We start from the raw sequence: 15,404 nt of genomic DNA on the forward strand, positions 1-15,404 counted from the left end.
CCACACCTTCAACTAGTAATCCCCCCACTGCCTTCTCTTTTTCTCCTGTACCTACCTCCAACATAAAAAAACTCTTAACTAAACTTAAACCCACCAAATTAGCAGCAGACAACCTCCCAAGTGAATACCTACCAATCGCAGCTGATTTTCTGGCCTACCCAATATCCATCTTGATTAACCGATCTCTGTCAGAAAGTTATGTTCCCACATTGTGGAAAGTCTCACATATAATTCCCCTCCACAAAGGCGGACCCTCTGCAGAACTAACCAATTACCGCCCCATAGCTATTCTCTCTCCACTCTCCAAAATACTAGAGGGATGCATACACTCTCAGGTCTCAGACTACCTACTTACTAACAACCTCTTTTCCAGTCATCAGCATGGTTTCCGACCAAACCATAGCACCACCACTGCCTTGCTCTCCTTTACTAACACTATCCTTCAGCATAAAAACAATGGCTATCTCTCCTCTGCTACTTTCCTAGACCTATCTAAAGCATTTGACATGGTCCCACACAAACAACTTATCTCTGTCTTCAATAACCTATCCTTCTCACAATCAGTCACCAACTGGTTTCAGAGTTACCTGTCTGACCGCCAACAGAGTTACCTGTCTGACCGCCAACAATCCATTGTATGGCAGAATGACATATCTCCCCAACTACCTGTCTCCATAAGGGTTCCCCAAGGATCCATCCTTGGACCCCTACTTTCCTCTGTTTACACCAATAATCTAGCCTCTGCCACCAAACATGGCACACTCATCCAATACGCAGATGACTCAACCATCATCTGCTCAGCCCAGTCCCTACCCAAACTGCAAAAAGTCACACAGGAAGCCTTTTCCTCTGTTGAAACATGGTTATCCGATGCCCAATTAATACTCAACCCAAACAAAACTAAACTACTCATCTTCCAACCCACCACACATACTCAAAACAACTCTCACTTTAACATCACAGCAAAAGACAACACCACTATATACCCAACTGAACACACCAAATTGCTAGGAGTGGAAATAGACAATAAACTAAAATTTGACATTCACATATCCATGACCATAAAAAAAGTCCACAAAAAAATTGGAGCATTATACAGAAATAAACAATTTCTCACCAAAGCAGCAAAGATTTCAATAGCAAATTCCCACCTTATCTCCACCCTACTTTATGCCTCTCCAGTATATACCAACCTAAGGCAATGTGATCTAAACAAGCTAGAGACCTGCTACAACAAAACTGCCAAACTCGCCACAGGGGCATCCTACCGTAGTCACCACTCTCTCTCACTTGCTGAACTGGGCTGGCTTGAACTTCCTCAACTCCTTCAGTGGTATCAACTCTCACTCGCCCACAAACTAGTAAACCATCCACTAAATGTCCCATCCCTCCAGAATCTACTCCAACCCTATCGCACCACCAGACCACTAAGATCCAGCAACAAAAATCACTTGCAGATAACTAAAGCCAATAACTCTGCTGGTGAAGCACTATTCTCTTGCGCCATAGCCAAATTACGGAACTCACTCCCACCCACAATTACCTCCGTACCATCATGCACAAACTTCAAAACTTTATTAAAAGCGCACCTAAAAACATGCTGGCTATGCCCTTGCAACTCCCACTCTAATATCATCCATCCCATCCAACTACTACCTTTCTTTTACCTCCACTAACTACCTTGATGATAGCAAGCTCAGATGCTCATAAGCCTAGTACTTATTATACAGCAGGAACTTCATTGTTACATTTGTTAATGCCTGTTATGTACTTCACAAATAAAGATTCTAGTTGTCTACTGATGTACTATGTTCTTCATCTGTAAATATATGTTGTAAGTAATTTCTATGTTAAATTGTTAATCGCTATGTAATCCAATGTAACTACTGTCTGTTTATTTTACTGTGGAGCTTTTCTCCCCGGGCCTCCGCTGAAAATGGACCCACGTCCAGTCTGACACTCCCGGTCAACAAATTTAAATAAATAAAATAAAAAATAAATAATAAATAATATTCCTATAATGGAACCAGGCAGACAGGTACATGGTATCCCAATGATTTGCTGAGTCAGGCATTTGTTGACAAGTTAAAGGAGCAGTATGCATTCCAATCACGTATCGGTTATTAGCCCCAAAAGGCCAACCACAAGACATTTCATTGCAGTTGTACTACTAATTCTAACTATGCATTATCCTGCACACAAAATATATACAAAAGAACACACAAACCATTACGACTAATAACTAAATTAAACAATTACACTCTGGCAAGATAGACAGAAAAATATAATGCATATTCTATTGCACATTGAATTATGTTTGTGCAAACAGCTTTAACTTGTTCGCTACAAAAGCTGATATCTTATGCAAAACAAACAAAAAAATATATAAAACAGTAGCCCAGCACAAAAAAAAATCTGCTGGCTAAGATGAGACTTGCACCTACCTATACCTAGCTCTCAGAGTTTCTCTTCTAACATTTTAAGGTCTACAAGCATTGAGGTGTCCTGTACTTCCACCTTCTTGTGATACATTCTTTAGCTAATAGAATAAGCAGATTCAATGCTGCCCATTGAACTCTCCATCTTTCAGGAAGTTTCATCTCTCCTAATAAAAAGTCTCTACAATGTAAGGGTGTCACAGTTCCCCATATGTGCATAATTAAATCCAATAGTTCTGACTTAAATTGGTGAAGTAAGGGGTGATCCCAAAATATGTGCTGACAATCCACAGGTTCAGGTCTACAGCATCTCCAGCAACCAAATGGAGTATTGGAAAAGATAAGGACAAGCCTATCTGGTGTGTAAAACTATCTGAATTGGTACTGCCACCCAAGCAACCTAAATTTTCTTAATTAAGAAGCATACTTCAGGATCTATATAAAAAAACTCCCAGTCTTGGGGAGAACAGGGGTCTTCAGCTCCATTTCTCACATAAGTCTGAATCTCAATTAATCTAATTAAACAGAGTGTATACTTTGCCTATTACCCCTTTATTTTCATACTGTTGTCACAAAGAAATAACCCAAAAAACAAAATTAGGGCAATTTTTAGGATTAATCTTGCATAGACTGATGTTCAGCACCTCATGTACTATAAGAGAATGAAAGTTGTGAATGAATCATTTTTACAAACTGATCCCAGTTAATAAGGATACCTTTAGCAACTATTTACATCCAATAATGTAGTTAGTTACATCTTGTCTCAGACTTCTTTGAAAAGAGGGAATAAGACAACAGAAATGACTCGTCTCCTTGACTGACACTACTTCTCCTCTACCGTACACTTAGCTTTGCTTCATTTAAAAAAAAATACTTAATACAACCAATATCTCTCCTTTGAGCCATGCAGCTCTTAACAAAACTTGTGGAAGCCTGGTATTTAGTAACTCATATATATCCCAAAAGAGGATAACAGCATTTCTTTCCACTGAGAAAAATACTTACTTGACATAAGCTGTAGGGCCAGCCTCAGCCTTATTGCTTATATGCTACAAGAACTGGAACTTAGAATGAGAACAAGAGGCACAAATTTTAGTGTAAACAATTTATTTTCCGCTTTCGTCATTAGACCATCAGAAAACAATACATTCAACTGTAAAAAACTCAGTTTAAAAATATCTGTAAGCCAATAAAAAGTTCATCTTCATCCCACAATTAAGTGACATCACAAACTCAACTGTTCTACTTCTGTTAAAAAAATGATTTGTTCAAGTGAACCCTGCGGTTCTTTAAGAACTTGTTTTTCACACGTATTCTCAAACACTTTTAAAGTGTGTACCAAAGGTGAGTAAAAACAGGATGGTTTAACATACTTTCATTGTTTTCAACATCTTTTAAAACGTAATAGTTCAACAGTCATATATTTTTTTCAATTCTGGAACAGTGCTGGAAATATCAGCTCTACTACTTGGAACAAAATTTAAACCCAAATTCAACACTTTATAATGCTCAGAATTGAGGTCAAGTTTAGAGAAATTTATAACATTATCTTTGTACATCTTACACTCAGCTAATTGTCCATGGATGAATCAGAAGGAATCCTTTCCTTTTTTCTGGTCATTCTGGTCCTCTGGGCCTTCTTTTTCTTTTCTGAACTTAAGAAAACTTTGGGCCTTGCTCCAAGTTCCATGGAATTACCGGGACTATCAGTATTACTTAGTTCACCCACAGGCAAAGCATTGACTGTGTTAGTTTGCAGGAAATAAACTGCTGAAGCCCCAGTTGCTTCACTTCCTACATTGTCAGTAGCCTCATTCTCATTTTCCATCAGTTGTTCCCTTTCAGCTCTCTTAAAGGTATATTGTCTAAATTTCTTACTGGGCTGTTGAAAGTTAGAAAAATTCCTCTTGGAAAATTTATTGCCTGAATTAGCAAGTGAATAGGCATTGTCACTTTCACATGCTTTAAAGTCTCTATTTAATTTATTGCTTTTGCATTTAATAACAATTTGCTCATGCTTCTGAACTTCTTCAAAGATGTTATGATTCTCTGAGTGCTCACCAAGCTTACTGTGAAACCCTCTGTGAATGGCGTGAGCGCTCACCAAGCTTACTGTGAAACCCTCTGTGAATGGCCTGAGCGCTCACCAAGCTTACTGTGAAACCCTCTGTGAATGGCCTGATCAGGAGTCGTCATTTGTTATTTTAAACTGGCCATAGTTTTAACATTGTTGTCCACAAGTAATTTTAGAAAATTCAGACCAGCATTGTTGAAGAATTCCTTTAAGGTGGGAAAAAAGGAATCCGTAGCCTTGACACCATTTGGGCTTTTGAAAAATCTTAGCCCTTTAGGAACTATATTGAGTTCAATGCATGGCTGAAAATATTTGTTCAAGATTTTTATACTTCTTAAACAGTCTAGTTAAAGTCTCACAATTCTCTCTGTAAGACAACACGTCAGCTGTATTTATAAGTCTTTCTGTGGTAAAAAAAAGGATCAGTACCACTAGTAGGAATAGATTCAACATTTGCACAAGTCTTTTTAAAATTTAAATGAACTTCAGTGTGGTTACCTCGTGCAATAATAGGACGAATATTACACTCTACCACTGTGTCACCATCATCTTCAGAACTGGTGTTCCCACGGGATTCTGTAACTCACTCTTTCACCATCAAGTCCAAGGTGCACCATGAGACCATTTTCACTGCTGCCTGGTGTAGGATGAATACTGCATTCAAGAAGAGGATTCCTCCTTGTTGCTCTCAGCCATAACAAATCAAGTAAAACTAGTAATCCACAAAAACAGACTGAAACTTTCAGAATATCACAACAAGCCACAAGAGCTGGAGCTTGGACTGAAAACAAGAGGCACAAATTTTAGTGTAAACAATTTATTTTCCACTTTTGTCATTAGACTTCTTCAGAAAACAATACATTCAACTGTAAAAAACTTTCATTTTAAAAATATCTGTAAGCCAATAGAAAGTACATCTTCATCCCACAATTAAGTGACATCACAAACTCAAATGTCAATAAAGACAAATACTTCTGTTAAAAACTTATGTTGATTGTCATTGTTTAACCTGATCTGCCACAGTACTTCTTTTTGTTTCAACTCTGTCTTAAAATCCCCACCCCTTATATGATGGGTTCCCTGCTCCAGAACTGAAAAAAGGAACGTATTACAGTTAGGACACTTCAGGTTGTGTTTAAAAAAACGCATGTCTACTATCCTTTTTTATGCTGTAGTAGTGTTCTTTAATCCTGGCACAGAAAACCCAGTTGGTCATCCCGATATAAAATGCAGTACAATGAGAACATAATCCAATGTACACCACACCTTTAGTTTTGCAGTTAAAATGTCCTGACACTGGAATAGTGTGTGGCAAATGTGGCAAATTTACAAAAGGTCCCTCTAATATGTACCTACAAATGGTACAACGTCCACATTTGTGCATGCCATGTGGTTTGTTTGTGTGTAAAATAGTCCTTTTCTTTGTTTTCTTCACCTGCTCAAATAATTTTAAATTGTACTGATTTTTATACACAAAATGGGGGTGGGGGCAGACCCACTGTTATCAGTTTGCCATCCATTCCCTATTGCAATATTACTAGCTTATCATTTTTTAAGGTAGCATAGGCGATTTACTCTTCAAGGGCAACAGACACTTTGTAAATGAAACAATGAAATACAAAGTTGTTTGCTAGCAGCAACCTCTTCATTAGTTACAGATCTCTTTAATGTGAATTAACTGTTACAGTGCTGTTTTTTTACATTCAAAATGTTAGTTACTGTTGGAACTAGTGTTTAGAAATGAGAGCTTCATACATTTATCTTTATTAAATTAGATACTTTGTATATAAAAATATTTGGCGTGTGTATGTGATGTGTTTTGCTGACGATTTGACATCTCCTGCTTTGGAAAGGTATTTATGAGTAAATTTGTTGAGACTGGTCCCTTGTCTTACAAAAAAATAATTTACTTGGCCCCAGCCTCACAAAGGTTGAGAACCACTGTACTAGAGTATGTTGAAACTTCAAAATTACTGGAAGTGGCTGGGTTGAAATGCTGCCATTCACAGTTATAAACTTAGTGTGAACAGGAAGTGGATGAATGCTTGGTTTGCTTGCAAACCAGTGCTACCAAACAAAAGCCACAGCTGCACAGAATTCCATTTGCAGATGGTCCATGACAAGACATACAAATTGACTTCACTGGGCCTTTACCAACAGCAAAAGGGGTGGTAGATGTGCATTAGCAGTGCTACAAATATTTTCAAAGTGGACAAAAGCTATTTCTTTGAAGAACTGCACTGCTAAAGCTCCTGAAAAAGCACTGTGGAGTTCAGTCTTTTCTCACTGGGGTGAGCCTTCATTAATTGAGTCAAGCAATGGTCCTTATTTTATTGGTCAAGTTTTCCAGGCTTCGTGGTCACTGTTGGGGATACAGCAGTAGTAGTAGTTCCATGTGCCTTACAAAACATTGTCAAACAAATGAATCCTAAACTGAAAGATAAAAAAAGTAAGCTTATTTTAAAACTGGGAAAAGACAGGCCTGTACATTTACCTTCTGTCTTGATGGAAATGGCAGCTACCCAATCTACTGCTGTGGACAATTCTTTTGAACAAATATACCACAGTGCCTTCCTTCTGATCCTGTACTTCCTCAGTATATGTGAGCATAAATATGGTGGGACCAATGGTTAGCAAATTTGCAGCAACAAATCAGGTACTTACAAACTGGTTGTGTGCAGCATTAAAAATGAATAAACCTGCCACTGTAGATTCTAGTTTGGAATCTAAATTCCAAAAAAAGGCATCATGGTGAAACCTCTTAAGAAAACATGTCCATAATAGGCTAATTTGGAAGGTTCCTATGTTACTGTGGAAAAGCTTCATCCAACTGTACTTCAGATAAAAAGATTAAGAAAAAGCAGAGACAGTATGCATAATAAGCTGGTCCACAAAACTCAGTGTAAAGTAATAAATAGGAAAAAGGCATTTTCTTAAGAATTGCTACTACATTTTTTTTATCTAGAACATGAATCACAATGAACATTTAAAAAAACTCTTTTGTCACTGTACGAATAAAAGGGACACAAGTTTTTGAGACAGCCAAAAATGATATTTCACTGCATTTGCATCTATTTGGGAGACCAATTCAAGACAACAAGAGAAAAGAATCAACAGCACCAAGGCATTTAACAAGGACAGTATGATCATTTTTGGACTACTTACTGCTCATACTTTTGTTAGTCTTGTAAGAAGGGGAATCAGAGGGCTTATAGTTCTGAGAAAGGGAGCCAGATGGCACCCACAATTTACTACTTTTCTAACTTACCAGCATATTCATGCAGAATCTTTTTAACTTGTCTAATTGTTAGGTTTATTCACATCTCTAACAGTTATGAAGGGATTCTAGTAATGGAAGTAGCAAGAAAAGCAGAAATGTATATAGGATTAATTTAAATGGCGGTTATAAAAAAAAAAAACAGCAAATGAATGGAAATTAAATCCCAACTTTTTCAAAAGAATGAAAAACATGGAATGAAAGATGCATATATTTCAGAAGTTAGCACAGCTAGATGAGGGATGTTATTTGTTTTCACTGAGAGAAAGGTAAGAATAAGTAAGACACTAGAGAAGAGTACATTCAAATGTACAACACCAAAACGAACATAGGGAACACTAAGCATACAAGCTAAAAAAATTTAAATCTTACTGAAAAGCAGAACACAGATTTTCTGTTAGATCTTGAAAATTTAGCACATATTTTTCAAACTAAAAAGGGAATGACACTTTACCAAAACTGTTACTATATCTGTGGGAAACAAGCTTACAGATGGTCATCTTGGGGATGGTAAGGGTCCTTCTCTCAAATATGCAATTCCTGCTATAAGGCATTGTCAAGCTGCCAGCCCAGCTATCTGGAATTGTGCAAATAATTCTATGTAATTTGTGAATATTGATAGGTTTTGTACAGAACTGTATGTTACGTACTGAGCTTCAAGAATGTAACCGCAGCATACCCTGCTGGAACACAGAAGATTTGCTTGGAAAACTTAAGAATAGTTTACGTTAAATTACTTTATAGCTGGGCCATAAACAAGAGATGTTATATCGCAGTTTCAATGCAGAAGCAGACACAATGTTTAGAGCTAGAAGTTTCTGTATAGTCTTCAAAGAAAAGTAATTACTAGGTTTAAAATGTAAAGTGTTTTATTGTTTTATGACTTCCAAGATCTGCAAACATCTGAGAGATATGTATTTTTAACACAGACATGTTAAATTCTGTTAGTTTCTGGTTTAGCTTGGGTACTTAAGTCAGGCGACAAAGTGTGATAACATTTAAGCTAACCTAGCAGTAATATGCATTAATTTAAGAACTCTCTGAGTGAGACTGTGCATTTTGCATTTTGTCTTGGACCTAGCAAGCACATCACTCATCATTATCATCATCTGCACTTGCTGGTCTGTAAGATTTATGTCACAGTATCTCTTTTAGATATAGACAGGAATATAGTAAAGATTAGTTTAGATGTTTTCTGTATTTATGTGAGACTGTCCTGCAATACTGTTTTATATTTCCTGGGATTTTGAACTCTGAAGTTACTGTGTTGATTGAGTATTGTCTTGTTCTTTTATTATTTATTATTAAATATATTTAAACCTATCTTTGTGGCTGATATTTGTGAGACATATTTAAACTCTTAGAGTACTTATATATCTATTTGGCGACACTGTACAGGCCACTCCAATAGCCTTGCTTGATCAGACTACCATTTGGATCAACAGTAACATTATACAGTAGGATTGGACACCTTTTGTAAGGGCCTTATAGTGGCAGATAAGTAAGGGTTCTGGTGGCAGTGATAGTAACCATGTGCCAGCTTTTCCCAGGTGTGTGTTTGTGTATAAATCAAATTTCAAAGTGTGTATGTGTGTGTGTGTGTCAGCTACTTGGGCAGGGACATGAATCACTGGTTGGACAGAGTATTGGGAGGACTTGGCTTGGAACCCTGGCTAAGGACTCAACTCTATAGCTGTGCCAGTGGGCAGTCTTATTGGGGATCTGGAGAGAGAGGGAGAAACCAGCCCCAGGCTGACGCTGATCTCTGTGTGCTCTTAAGGGAAACTGCACTTTACTGTGTGTGTACTTGTCATCCTCCCATTGTGCACATCCCCCACTGTTGCCAGTGGTGAGGATTGAGGCACCTCGATTACTGGGCCAGTGCTGGGGCGTCACAGGCATACTTACACATAATTATAGGAAGGGGCAAGAACTTGTTAATCCACGTAAGAAAAATTCAGTGGACAAGACAGATGACAGCTGGATACTTCATTGCGATCTAGAAAAAGCTGCCTTTAAAGGGTTGGCTCACATGGAGGTGGAAGATGCCATATCAGAAACAGAAATCTTTCCTTGATATGGAGCACTGAAAGCAACACGGGAATTGAATAAATTATCAAAGATATTGGAGGTTTTTAGTAATGCTTCTTTCCATAGCACAGATAAGATTACAGTATACTTGACAGCAATGAGGGCAGTAGTTTTGTTGAAAAAGGGAACAAATGGATTGCTGGGATATGAATGGTGTACTTTCATTACAGATAATGAAAATGAGATTAAGGACCACCTGAGTATACTTAGAAAATTACAGATTTTTCACTTTCCAAATGGGCATGGTTGCTCCATCAGTTTTCAAGCTGAGGAAGGGAACTTTCGAAAATTTTTATCCTGCTAGCTGAAGTATTTATAATTTTGATTCTGCTATGCTTTGAGAGTAGGGCCTTAATCTTGAGGATAGTAGAGATTAGGTACTGATGAAATGATGATTATCATGGTATTTATTCTTCTGCTGTTTGTAAGTACCAGCTGTGCTCCAGATGGTGGTGTTCCTGTGTATTTGCTGCTACACCTGCTGGGGGTCATGACCTTACAGTAGGCTACGACTTGGTTCCAATTAGACACTGAAGCATCACAATGAAGAGATGTGGTCAGTGTTCCATGTACCCTTTTGATATGTGTGTGTCAGTGAGCTGTGCAGGTTAGTAGGATTTCAGAGGGAAGAGTAATGGAGAATTAAAGAGCTTGTATTGTGGGTAACTTACAATAAGTACATAAATAAAATGTGCACAGCTTGGTGGTCACCCCGACACATGATTAATATAATTCAAATTAGTGTGATGGACGTAAGTCAAACCATTACTCGGTTAACATTAAATAACCCAAAAAAGACCATGGTGCAACATATATTACCTGTGATAAGTTTTTTTTTTCCTTTGCAACTGGCATTTAAAAGGTTGGCTAAGAGTGAGTTTAAATGATTTCAGCAGTGTACGATGTGAATCACTGTTAACATCTGAGCAGGACAAGTGTACATAGACGTAGTGACAGTGACAAATATTACAGTATTGTTTTTATAGGAAATACAGTGAGTAATCTCCAAAATATTCCATAATATATACATTTATTAATATATACACAATAAGGCAATACATATAGAAAGCAGAGGTTCACGTCAGAAGCCTTTGAGGCACACAAACATTTCATTGTGTAAAGCTCTGCATGAAATATCACAGCTGACGTCTTGCCAAACAGTATTACTATAGGTAAAGATAACCACACGAGCAGCAAGTGTCCATTTCAAATTGAACATTTTACTGGCCACAATTTCCAGAATGTTAGATTTGCCTATACTGTCAGCTGACACATCCATTTTATAACCATTTTTTTTTTTTTGTGAAGGTACTGCTCAGACAGATGTAAGGAGAGACATGAAGGAACACTTTTAATGGCACACCAGGCTAAGTGCACTGTTATGCATACGTGATTAATAAGCTGAACCCTGCATGGCAGGACATATGATACTCTGGCTGACTGAAGGAGGAATGATGGGAGGCATAACCTGGTCAGAAATGAAACTCATAAAAATGGTCTTTGTAAAAAAGCATGTGTTATCTCAAAGTTTTTACCACTTCTGTAAACTACTTTAATAGAAACTAGAGCACAGCATGTGGGGAAAAAAACATTTGTAAAGGGCTACTGCAATCCATTAAAAGGCATTTGTACATAGGACTCAAAATTAGCTGTATTTCTCAGCATAACTCTCAACTGTCCAGATTTTTGGGGAATGATAAGATTTTTGCCTCATATTTTTGGTCTGTTTCTTATAAAAATTGTGATTTTTCTGGCAAACCACAGGTAAATCATTGAGGATGAAGTCAGAAAATAATGTATGCATTTGAGTTTCAGACTTCATATCCTTCAGAAAATTCAAGCCAAAGCAAAACCTATTATTCTATCAACTTTGTAAGTTTGAAAGAGAAATATTTAAAAGTGTCCCTATTTTGGGGCCTTTGTTCCCCTATTTGTGATTTGTCCAGATTTCTTGCTCTAAGAGGTTAAGAAGAATGTTTCTCAGATCTTCCATTTAAAGTGAATGAAACCAGGATCTAACAAAAATACTTCTTAACCATCAAGATGTTCACAGAATGCCCAAATTTTTGCCTCATATTTTTGGTCTGTTTCTCATAAAAAAAATTGTTTTTCTGGCATATCACTGAGTACTGAAGTCACTAAATAATGACAGATATTTTAGTTTCAGACTTCATATCATTTGGAAAATGAATGCTAATGTAAAACCTGCGAATGAAATGAAAAGCTGTAGAAACAAGAATCTGATGCTTCTTCCAGGCTACGCACACTGTTACTGTTTTGAAGAGGTTTTGCCAGGCTGCATTCTCAGACCCTCTCAGATGATGTAAAAAATGAGATTTTAAATTCTCGCTTGGATAGAGATTTAGTGCTTGACCCCTCTACAGCAGAGGTGGTCAAACAGTGTGATGAAAGGGGCAAGCTGATCCAGGGAATGTCTAAGATTTTTCAACCCTCCTTTTCTAAACTGTCCAAGGGATTTTCTAAGATTTTTCAGCCCTCCTTTTCCAAATTGTCCAAGGGATCTTCTATCTCCTTAACTAATTTTGGCAAAAAAAGAATGAACAGTCTCACCAAAATACAGATAAACAGACATTGAAGAAGAAATGGTAAGGGGGTTAAGTCTTGAACCTTGTACAGCCAAGGATAGTCCAAAAAGTCTGAATGACTGTTCAAAAGACCTTGTGAACCTTTCACAACATGGCCCCTTTTTTGCTTTCAGAAAGTCTGAATTTCTATTTTCCTCTTTGGCAACTGATGGTTTCAGACACCAGTGGGAGGAAATACTTCCTTTCCTGGGGGTCATTTCTCATTCTCTACATCAGACTTTTGTTTCTACTGGTTTTTCATCATATGTTGTCCCAATGAATTCCCAGGTCGGGAAATGTTCTTATTCAAGGATGTTCCTAGTGTACTGCCATAACAGAGATAAAACTGGAACTGGGATTTTTACAAAAGAGAAGAAACAATTTACAAAGGAAAAAATGGGAATTGTGGGAACAATACATGCAGAGGAGGAATGAGGTTTAAAAGAAGGTAGGATGTGAATGAGTTATGTAATGTTTGACAATAACTGGACAGATTGCAAGTGTTGCATAATCTTTGCAACTACAACTATGTCACTGGTTTGTAATGTATAATGTTTGCAACTAAAATTATGTCAGCATGGTTTGTTTTCATTTATATAAATGTGTGATTAAATTATCACATATGATATGGGAAAAGATGTTTTTTTTTTTTTTTTAAGGATGCTCCTAGTGCCAAAGAAAATTCATGGAAACCAGCTCTGGATCTTTCTTTCCTAAACCTGTTTGTGATAGTGCCCAAATTCATTATGATGTCACTTCACAACCTGTTCTTCCTCTTTCAGGTTTCCTGGCAGCACTAGATTTAAAAGAGGTCTCCCGTTCAATTCTCGTCTGGACTGCCTTTTATGTGGAGTTTGCATATCCTCCCCGCGGTCGACTGACATTAAAGACATACATGAAAGTGCATGCGTGAATGGGTGTGCCTTCTTTGAAAGTTGGGCATTTGGCTGGCAACTCGGCACCGCAAAAATCCACTGCCACTTATTAGTAGACCGGAGTTCCACTGTGGCGACCCCTAACTGGGAAAAGCCGAAAGACATTACTTTTACTAGATTTAAAAGATGCTTATCACATCGTTATTCATCCAGACATCAGATGCTTTCTTAAGGTTTTGTGCGTCTGGATAACATTATCAATTGTCTGCCTTACCCTTTGGACTATCTACTGCATCAAGAGTGTTCACAAAAAGTGCCTAGCTCCTTTCATAGCTCACTGCAGGCTACAGTGTATCCATATTCTTTCATATTTAGACGACTTGATAATCTTTGCAGAGTCTTTTTCAAAGTGTCAGGAATCTCTCTCTCTCCCTCACTCTTGGGTGAGACATTTTATATAAGCTGTGATTCCAAGAGGACATTCAAAAGTCTTTGATTTGTTCACACAAAATTGTGTTCCTGGGATGTCAACTAGATACCTTAGTTCAAACAGCTTTTTTTTCCACAGGAAAAAGTAGATCTTTATCTAGATCTCCTTCCAAGATCTTTCACTCAGACTTCAGTCACTGCGAGGGAGTACCTCAGGATTCTGGGTCTCATAGCAACTATGATTCGCATGATACCCCTGGCAAGACTTCATTCATTTTTAATTTCTACAAGTCTTTTGGGTTTCTAATACCATGACAGGAATGGACCCCATTCCTAAGTCAAAGTATGATTAAAGTTCATGCACCCACAATGTGCCCAGTAATGACTCCTTCTGCAATTTGTATGGAGTTACATGTATCAGTAACATATCCAAGTACGACTGTAAATTGTTTTTTATAAGACCCGTTGCTCCTACTACTACTGGAACTGTCTGGGTTTCTTTCTTCCACATTGCCCTTGTTTCTGCCTGCAAATCCTGGTATTTTATAACTTTGTCTCCCTCTGTATGTAAGACACTGTAGTCACTAGGTGTAGCAATTTCGATAATCAATGCTACTTTTGTCTTCTTTTCATGGACTACTATATCTGGTTTTCTTGCATCTGTTTTATGAACTGTTGGTAATGGATGATCCCATGTGATATAAACATCATTTTCTATGATGCTTTGTGGCTCATGTTTCCAGTGCTTTTCAGCTACTTCAGTATTACAATGTTTGCACAACCACCAGTGCAACAGTTTCGCCACATTATTATACCTTTCAGTATACAGTCCTTCTGCCATTAGTAGATCACAACCAGCAACTGGTTCCAATTCTGTTTTATAAAGCCTACATTTGTCCATTTCAACCACATGTTCAATGGATGTTGTAAACCAACATGTAAGTAGTCCACTATCTGAGGCTGCCAATATTAGCCTTTCATCTTTTGGTTTAAATTCGCCTCTCCTTAACCATTCCTGCATTCAATCCCAATCAACATTATGTTGTTCTAGGAGTTTTTTATACTTGCAACTATATTTATGCATTTTCCACATTCCTTGCCTTCTCATCTGATCCTTCACCTCATATTCTTGTTTTGTTTTTTTGGCACATTTAGTTGCTGCCTGACTTTTATCTACTTCTGGTTTAATTTCCATTCCTGCTTGACGCCAATATGCTTCTGCTAAACTAAGCAGGGAAGTCATCTTAAACTTATTCTCCTTATGTTTCAATACTTTAACGATATTTGGGTCTTGTGAGGTCAGCAGATATGTATTCAGTTCCACTACTGCAGATATACACATGTAATCTATTTTGAGGTGGACCATGCATCCTTCAGAATGAAAAATATATAGTCTTGGTACACAATGATTTTATAAATAATCTGATGAGCATGAAACATCCTTCTTGTTTTCCTGTACAAACTATCAAACACCTTCTGGGGCCAATCAATCACTCCAAAACTGTAAGTTAGGACAGGAAGAGCAAATTGGTTTACAGCTTGGACTTCGTTCCTAGATGTCAACGCTGTTTTTAGTATCAAGTCTTCTAAAATATTCCTTACTAAGTTTTACTCGCATTTTTCATGTTTTATTGT

The 15,404-nt window shown here is 37.5% G+C and overlaps 1 protein-coding gene across 4 annotated transcripts in view; it reads right to left on the minus strand.

Moving 5' to 3' along the window:
• Nucleotides 1-15,404, minus strand: part of BIN1 (bridging integrator 1) — a 2,421,789-nt gene that overhangs the window by 2,237,667 nt on the left and 168,718 nt on the right. The window lies entirely within an intron of this gene.

Source organism: Protopterus annectens, chromosome 2.part0 (assembly GCF_019279795.1).
Source record: "Protopterus annectens isolate FY-2018-M chromosome 2.part0, PAN1.0, whole genome shotgun sequence".
Taxonomy (NCBI): Eukaryota; Metazoa; Chordata; order Ceratodontiformes; family Protopteridae; genus Protopterus; species Protopterus annectens.